At 30.8% G+C, this 10140-nt stretch overlaps 1 pseudogene; it reads right to left on the bottom strand.

Moving 5' to 3' along the window:
• Positions 1 to 7462: 7462 nt before the first annotated feature.
• LOC146883885 (L-type lectin-domain containing receptor kinase VII.1 pseudogene) lies at positions 7463 to 8200 on the bottom strand (annotated as a pseudogene).
• Positions 8201 to 10140: the final 1940 nt, after the last annotated feature.

The following is a 10140-nucleotide window of genomic DNA, read 5'->3' as shown; positions in this document are numbered from 1 at the left end:
CATTTGTTGATGTGACAACAACGTTCGATATATTCACGTGTTGACACTTGTATATTCATGTTACCACTTTGACACACATGTGACAATAATGATTGTCATATCAGTAAATCTTTAATATTATTTAGTCATGAGGACTATATCAATTTACTAATAAAGTATGGGGATGAAAATGATCCAAAATTTGGGACATAGGTGAAATCCAATTTTACATAAAAAAATAAAGAACTAAAATCATATTTAACTTTTTATAATTGAAAAGAAAGATATATATGTTTCATAATTAATGTTAGATAATTTTGATTTGACTAGCAAAAATATTGTACACATATTTTATATATATATATATATATATATATATATATATATATATATATATATATATATATATATATATATATATATATATATATATATATATATATATATATATATATATATATATATATATATATATATATTCTACATATGTAATGTAGAAATATAAATTGAAAAAGTTGTAACAAATAGTTTATTTCTTATAAGAACATAGAATAAAACTAAAAATGTAAATATTTACAATTTTATTATATTTTCTTTTAACTTTGATAATTCAGTTATGCGAACAATTCAAAACCCATCAATCATTTAGCATCACATGAAAATGTATTAAAACAAATAAAAAATAAATACAAAACATGGGGGACCACAACAATCCCATACTAAAAATTACAATTCACGAAACAAATTATACTTATTATGAAAAAAAATCTAAATAAATACCAATAGGTAAAGCATTAAACCACTTATATTGATCTTTATAAATCAAAGTTATATCAGCTAACTTATGAGCAAAAATGATTACTTTCATAAAAATACCCGAGGAACTTTAAACGCCATATGCTTACAAAAATGTGTAAGCATCGACGCCATCTCTCTTTAAGACTCAAAGGAACCCGTCGTCAATCCAAAAAACTATTACACAGTAAAGAAAAATCACTCTCCAACTTAAGAAGTATGTTTCTTAACTTTTATATATATATATATATATATATATATATATATATATATATATATATATATATATATATATATATATATATTATTTCTTTTATATTGTTATACAATTTAAGTGTTTCTACTAGGGGTGACAATAAGGACTTGGCTTGGCAGGCCGACCCACAGGCCCGCCAAAAATGTGCGAGGCGTGCTGAGATATTGAACTGTAGACCCGTTAAAGCCTGACCTGCATAGCCTGCGTGGGTCGCAGGCTGACCCGTATAAAAAAAACACTTGCACTTGTGTATATCGATTACTTTCCTTCTAGACTCTTGCATGACGTTTCAAATTCTTATATGAATGGAAAAGACAAATATTATCTAGTTTTGAATGTGTTAAAATTTGAAGAATACACTGTGTATGTCAAAATACGAATATGAATATAATGAAAATATAATTATCAATTTATCATCAAACTCTCTAGAGTCTTTACGTAATTTTGTAAAATTGTTAATATTTCCAAATTTGTTGAATATTGAAAATTTTATCATAAAAATAAAAAAAAATAAAAAATAAAAAACTAAAAAAAGTGTTGTCATCCCTAGTTTCTATGTACAAAGTACCGTTACATTTTTCATGAACTATTTCTATGAAAAAATGTCTTTAAATTTAAAATTTAGCGTTATTTATATTTTGATACAGGATAAAAAAAAGGAAAAAAGAGAGCAATAAATAAATTATATTTTGAATAAAAAATTCTATTAATTTTTTTATTATGATTTTATTTCATTTAATTTTGCTATTTCTATTTCATAATTTTTACTATGCAAAATATAAAGTAAGATTACGAAGTCATGGCTCTTCGAAGAACAATTATAGGGTCAATATTTTGACATCTTTTATGTCTTCACGAAGCAGCCAGTTAGATGATTTTAGTTGCACTTCAATCAAAGAATAATATAATATTAAAAGTTATTTTATAATCAACTAACAAAAAATTTGTACTAATACACTATTTTACAGTTAAGTGGTAAACATATATCTATTATATATATATATATATATATATATATATATATATATATATATATATATATAATTTTATTTCATTTATTGAATTTAAATTTAATTTTTGTAATAATTTTTATTATTTTATATTTTAATATGTACATTACTAATTATTTTATTTGATCCTTAACTATTATTTATGATATTTAAATTTTGATAGTTATTTCAAAAAAATATAAGACAGGTTATTTTTTATATATATTAAAAAGTAAAATATTTATAGTTCTTTTAAAAGGTTAAATATATTTTTAGTTATTTAATTTTCATGTGAAATTGTATTTCGCTCATATCTTAAACTTTGAATTATTTTCATCTCCAAATTTTATTAATGAATGGTTATAGTCATTGTGACAAAAAACATTAAAGATTTGTCAATGTGGCAACGTTGTCATGTGTGCTCACGTGCTGATGTGAACACACACATATCAACACGTGGACACACAAATATGTGACAACATTGCTTGTCACATCAACAAATCTTTAGTGAAATTGGTGATAAAGATTACAACCATTCATTTCTGAAGTTTGAGAACCAAACTATATAAAAGTTTTAGATAAGAATGAAATTAGTTTTGCGTTATAGTTTAAGCACTCAAAATATATTTAACCTATTCTTTTTATTAGTAACGATTGATTTATGTATTTAAAATGTTAGTCTCTTTGTCTAACCATATGGAGGATTGTGTATTCCAAGTGGGTTGTGACCAATTTACAATAATTTATTTGGTTAACTAGTCGACAAATTTCAAACTTGTTTAGCATGATTTTTTGTTGAAATCTTTTTCATCCTTTTGAATTGGTCAAAGGGTGTTATCTATGAACCTAACACTTCACTTTCTAAACATTATGGAGCCTCGTCATATTCAATTGGAATTTTTAGATATTGGCCTCGTGATAATTGGAAAGAGTATATGGTATTAGAATGATAATATATAAAACAATTTGATTATGTGATATATTAAGAAACAACTAAATGAAAAATAGGAGAGACATTTTCTAAATAAATAACTTTTGAACTATAAGGATAAAGACAAATACACTAGAGTGCTTTAGCCTAGTTCTAAGATATGAGAAGAACATTTTGACACTCACCCTCAAGAACACAAAAACTTATCCTACCTCCACATGCTATAAAAAATGACGACAAATTAACTTAACATAACTGAGCAAGAGAAAGATAGTGACACCTCTCTCTTACAACAAATTATGAACATAACATAGATCACAACAGGGTCAACAATCAAATCAAACATGCTAGTACAATAGAAGCTTCTACGTGTGACCATCAACGTGAATGGAATCCTAATAAAAGGGAGACTCACAACCAAAAGCAACCTAATAAATTATATTAACCTTAAACTATTAGGTGATTGACATTAAATTTTGATCATACTATATTGAATGTATCAAAAAGGGAGATTTTGAAGGATGTCAATATGACGAAATTGTTTCATTATCTCATATGAGCAAACAAAATTATCAAATACAAATATTGTGCATGGTGCAAATTTTATCAAGCTTACCGCCATGGCACGAAAAAATATTATGCACTGGTGAAACAAATTAGAAAGATAGTCAAAGAAGGATTCATGAATCATTACAAAAAGGAGTAATTAGATATGGGGCACCTTTAAGCTGAGATCTGTTAGGAATACAAGTGTGAGTCTAAGTCCCACATTGACCAGAAATGAGAAAGTAGAGCACTATATAAGAATAAAGACCCATAAACCCATTGCCTTAAGGTTTTGGGTTGAGAGTGGTGTCAGTGTCTTATGTGGTTAGGCTCAGATCTCATTAGTGTTGTTCTCCCCAGTGAAACCCCCTCTGTAAAACCTGACAAGTGGTATCAGAGCCGATGGTTAATACCAGCTCAGACGAGTGCAGTACCAGTATGGTCCTAGTATCGAAAGTCTTCCTGGCAAGAGTCGTGTCCCGTTAAGAATAACGGCGATACAGAAAAGGGCAGAAAAGGAGTACTCGTGGTTGGGCAGCTTCCGCTGGAGGGGGGTGTATAAGAATAAAGACCCATAAACCCATTGCCTTAAGGTTTTGGGTTGAGAGTGGTGTTAGTGTCTTATGTGGTTAGGCTCAGATCTCATTGGTGTTGTTCTCCCTAGTGAAACCCCCTCTGTAAAACCTGACAAGATCTAATATGGTGACAAACACCATGAAATTCTAGTTCTAGAAAAATTTAATAGTATCTTAAAGGGATTTATTGGCAAAGGATCAAAAGGTTTGGGTCGCAAGAGATTTGCAATGTTAGTCTTGTCCTTATCTATGTCTGAGGGAAAATGCTCACAAGCACATATTATGTTTTCAATTATTTATATGTATGATGTGGCTCAACATGGGGATGATCTAATTATCATCTTAGTAGTAATGATGGGTCCAAATGTCTATTGAGTGTTAGAGGACCAAGTAAGCTTGATCAAATCCATGCTTTGGAACACATTTGTAGGTTTTAAATTCTACACAACCATTTAATGTCTTCTGACTAAGTGTTGGTCTGTTTCTTAGACAAACACATTAAGCTTAAGGGATATGTCAAATTGAGAACTACTTTCACATACAAAAGCATGGTGAGCACGATGTCGGTAAAGTGTTGTTATGAATGCTTCATCCTCGTATAATCTTTTGTTTGGTAGACAATTACTAAATAAGCTAGGGGTAGTAATATTCACTATTGACTTGAAGGTCGAGTTTCATGTGCATAACAAGTAGCTTGGTATTTAAGGATTGATTCAAATATTGCTAAAAATGTTACAAAGGTAGTTTGTGTAGCCAACGTCACACATATGTTGACATTTAATTTGATCAAGTCCACATCCTAAACATTGATCCTTCTTTGATATTTGAAGAACAAAGGCCTTGATAAGGAAAGTGAAGAAAGTCGAGATTCTCAATGGAAATATGATCAAGATAAAAATCAATCTGGATACCTAATTGGAAAAAGAATATTTTTAGTTGATTAAATAAATGTACATTTATTTTCCAAATTGATGTTCAACATGCCAAGCATCAATCAAAATTCTTTGTGCAACAAATTGACTACATGTGTAAAATTAGTGATACAAAAGAAAAGAAAGTTTAACGAAGATAAGAGAAAAAGAGAACAACTATGATGGAAGAACAAAAAACTCATTTTGCCTTCCATATCCAAGAAATAAATATTCAATTTGGTTGATAAATGTGGTAATAATGAAGAAACCAAACAAGAAAGGGTATATGTGAATAATTTTACTGATTTGAACAATGCTAACTCAAAAGATTTATAAATGTTGCCAAACATAGAAAGTTTGATGGATGTTGTGAGCCCCTAAAGATTGATGCATGAAGGCCTTCGATATATCAATTTTGAATACATTTAGAAGATGAAGACAAGACTGCACTCAAGGTGAAAATAACCATGTATTGTTATTGGGTGATACCTTTTAATTTAAAGAACGTTGAAGTAACTTACCAATAATTGATTGACATGATTTTGAAACCCAAGTTGGGAAGAAACATTGTGAGGGTAAAGGTGAAAAAATTCTTAGTTTCGAGCTCACACAACAAAGAATGAAAGTGAATCCAAATAAATATGTGATCATAATCAACATGTGAAGTTTGACTAGTGTTAATGGGATTAAAAAAATCAGTAGTTGAATATCCTCCTTATCTCATTTCCTTTAAAGGGGAGACAAAAGAATTTTGTATTTCTAATGTATTAAGAAAAATTAACAATTTGTGTGGTTGAATGAATGTGAGAGTGTCTTTGTGAAACTCAATGAACATCCTAACTAAACTAGTGAAGTTTGAACTATTACAACTTTATATTATTATAATCAATCGAGCCATCAACTTGACATTGATTCAATAAATATAATCTATTTTTTGAGTTAGGTTCTTTAGGGTTTGAATTGCAAACAAATAGAATGGACAACTTTTGTTGTTTAAGTGAAGATAATACATTTGTGTTATTATTTTTAAAGTCACAACATCATTATCAAGGTTAATCTCCTATTTAATGAGGTTTTGTATAAACTCGATGTTGATGGGTGAATAATGAAGTAGTCAATTGAGTTGTCAAAATATAACTTCAATTGTCAACTATGAGGAGCTATCAAGGCACAAAATACTAGCATATTTCGTGGTTGAGCTCACTCCAGTCCCTAGTTTTAAATAAAAGGAGGCCTCCACGTGGATAATATTATTAGATGGTGCATCCAACCTCAAAGAAAATGAAGTGAGAATAATTTTAAAAGGTCCTGATGAAGTCCACATTGAATAGTTCCTTCAGTTTTGAGTTTAAATGCAACATCATGCTAAATTTGAAGTCTTAATACTTGGAAAGCTCCTTGCAATGGAAATAGAAATTTGGCCCCTCGTGGTAATAAGTGATTTACAAGTTATCATTGTTGTATTTCTATAATTTTATTATATAAAAAATTATTATTCTCTATTTTGTTATTATTATGAATTAACATTAATCAATAAATTATATTATTTGATAGTATCAATTATATTGCACATTGTTATTAATTTTATGGATAATACATAATTTTGGGTTTCTGAGAAATGGTATGTGATGGGTTGGACTGTTCAGTGAACGTCTATAATGAACTTGATTGTTCAGTAACTTGTTGAGAGGTTCATGATCTCTACTGGTAAGTATATAAAACTGATGTCTCATTAATGAGTTTTAGATAGAGGAAATAAAACAAATAGTGAGATACGTTCTTTGTTTGAGCATTCAGTCTTTTGGCATACCCTACCAAAAAGAGAGCAATATTGTCTTACATGCGTTTTAGGAAGGACAAAAAGATGAGTCATTCATTAATATCAGGTAGACAATTCTTCCTACGTAGTTATCAACTTATTAATTTTATCCTTTAAGTAACTTTTTTTATATTTTAATCGTTTATTTCAATATGACTATTTTTTTAAAACTTAACCATGTTTAATTATAAAACTAACTACAAAATAAATAAAAACTATTTTATACTAAAATTATAAAAATTCTTTATATTTGATTTATAGTTACATCAATAATAATAATTTTATTATTTTTTATTATCATAAAAATATATAAACACTAGTTATTTATAAATTAAATTACTGACAACTTTATAAAAGTTATAAAGATTTTCTATTTAGCTTGAATACTTAAATCTTGACCTTGGAATATCAAAAGAAAAAAGTGTATATGAATACACCAGTGCAGTAAGGGCTTTCTGTCCCGGTTATTTTCCACATTTTGCCTCGGGTCTGGAACCGAGGCATATTGGGACGAGACCAAAATGTGCACCTTTTGGCCTCGGTTATCACCCGAAGTCATAGACCCAGTTTTATGCCTCGGTTGTTTTGAAACCGATGCCATATACACAACTTTCTGCCTCGGGTCAGTTAGGACCGAGCCCATAGGTGATAAATATTTTTTTTAATTCAAATTTTCGCAGGCCACCAATTTTCGCAGGCTACCATTTTCCATGTAGTCATACACCAACAAGAAACTCCCAACATCTTTCTTGCACCAACCTCTCAATCCCACCAAATTCCTTTGCTTCAGTCTCCCAAGGCTTGAAACTTCAGCAAGAAATTCTCACATGCCATCGTTTTCATGAGAGATGCGCTTCACAGCAATCTCCACCCCTCCTCTTACAACACCCTTGTAGACTTTCCCATTCCCACCAACCCCAATCACATTCTCCTCAAAGAACCCCTTTGTTGCTGCCTCAATTTCCTCGTACACCATTCTGTGTGGCCAATACTCCAACTCCCAATCTTCCATTTCCTGCCTCTTCCTTTCTCTCAAACGCTTCCTATGAATCAAAACCAGTGCTAACAAAACCAAGACACAAATAACTAAGAAAGCTCCTATAGTAAAACCTGCAACAAACCCCTTGGACTTAAAAATTGAATCCTTTGGAAGAATGAAAGACGGTAACTCGGTAGTAATAAGTTCATCACTCAACGAAATATTCTCATTACTAAAACTCCACCCAAAATCTTGTGACTCTCAACTAATTGACCGGTGGCACTAGTAAACCCAACGAACATTTCATCCAGGCCATTATCAGCGTCTTATTCTTCCACCGCCTTAGCCTCTCCAACCTCAACCCTCTCCACACGCTTCCACCGCCGCCACCATGACCCCCGTGTCAGTGACCACCACCATGCCCACCACCGTGTCCTCCGAAGGATCCGCAGACAAAAGCTCCTATTGTGGAGCACAGAGGGAAAAAGCGATCCGCGGTGGCGCGGGATGCGGCCGGTGAAGGAGGAAGAAAGGGAAAGTGAAGGAAGGGCTCGTGCTCGCGGAGAGAGAGATAGTGGAATTGCAGAGGCGATGGCGTTGGGAGGAAGAAGGGTTCGCGAATTTTGAACCCTAAATAAACCCTATGGCTTCGGTTGTTAGAGGAACTGAAGCCATTGACCCCCTTTTGGCACCAGGTCTCCTTGGACCGAGGCCTATACCCCTGATTTCCAGCCACTTTTTGGCTTCGGGTCCTACTGGACCGAGGCCTATACCCCTCTTTGGCACCGGTTTTGAGCGAACCGGGGCCTATACCCCTCTTTGGCTTCGAGTATTTGGAGAACCGAGACCTAAAACTTGGTTCTAATTGCAAAAATGCCACCGCGCCATTATATGCTTCGGTTTCTAGCCAACCGAGACATATAAGGCGAGGTAAAATGAAAATTCTGCACTAGTGAGATGATAATAAATAAATGGACTTGATTATGAGAATATAAAGAAAAAAATAAAAGAGGGAGAGATATACCTCTTGAATTATTTAATCCATTACCAAGAAATTATAATAGAAAAGTTTTGAATTTTTGGCCTATCTTTCACGAATAACAATGAGTTTTTTTCTGTGTGTTTTTTTTTTTTTTCACAATGTGACGTATGTCAGTGAAATTTTTGTTTGCATAGTGTTTTTTTACTGTGACGTACTAAGTTATGAATTTTTCCTTGTATTGGGCGTTTCCCATACTGGAATTTTGGTTATTTTTTGCATATATCCTACTTTGCTCAATATTATTATTTGGTGCATGGAAAATAATTGGAGCCTATACTTTTAACTATAGAGAGGAAGACGATATTAATTTTGCTTCCACTTTTCAATGTTATTATTTCTTAACTTTCCCAACAAAATCTCAATGTTCTATTCCTTTAATCGTTTATTAGGTACATTTTAACGAAGAATCTTTTTCAATTTATTGTATTTTGACGCCCCCATTTCTTATTGTTGCTCATTGTTTATGATCTTGACTTGATTATTGGCTGTAAATTATGATGATGATCAGAGAGAAAGTGATAATTTTTATTTTTCAAAGAATTATTCATGCAACTAATTTTCTTTACACCAAATTCTTAATTTGTTGCGGTTTGTTTATGATTATAATTTGATTCTATATACATGATTTTCTTGCTTTTATGGAAAAATTATCACTTTTTCTCATGTTCGATGTTTCTAATCTTTCTTTTCTCATCTCCTCTATTATACTGAAACGTGGTATGCTACTGTTTCTTTTTTAAGAAGACAATAAAAGTTTGCTAATAAACGTGGTATACTTTCAATTTTGAATATGTACAACGCTTTTTGAAATTTGAAAAATGTCTCCCAAATGATTTTTTTTTTGTTAATTTTTAGATTTATTTACTTCTTTTTATTACCTGTTTGAAGAAAAAAAACTTATTTGCTCTTTTTAAAACGAAGAATAATCTCTAATTTTCAATTATGTCCTTAATTACGAGAGAATAAATCGATATACAAAATTTCAAACTAATAAAAAAGAGAGATAAACAACTTAGCAAAAGGTTATAAGCCATTTTAATAAAAAGAAAAGATCATTTATTATGATTCTAAATAATGTAGATAAAAGAAACGGAAAAATAATATTAAATAGTGGCAAGGTTACCATGTTTTTGTTCCCATAAGATAACAGGATCAAAATAGATAGAATTTTTATTTTTGTACCAGACCAACTTTAACAGTATGCTATATTGTTATTTGTATTCTAATGTTATAGATGTTGAAGAGATTGTTGTCATTCAAAGTTTCACTAGATTTTTTTTTTCCACATAAGATGCTTAAAAGTTTGTTGAAAGTTGAA

The sequence above is a fragment of the Vigna unguiculata genome, chromosome 9, assembly GCF_037176805.1.
Source record: "Vigna unguiculata cultivar grain cowpea cultivar isolate G323 ecotype 2 chromosome 9, ASM3717680v1, whole genome shotgun sequence".
NCBI lineage: Eukaryota > Viridiplantae > Streptophyta > Magnoliopsida > Fabales > Fabaceae > Vigna > Vigna unguiculata.
The sequence above is the reverse complement of the archived record's forward strand: the minus strand, read 5'-3'. Positions and strand labels throughout refer to the sequence as shown.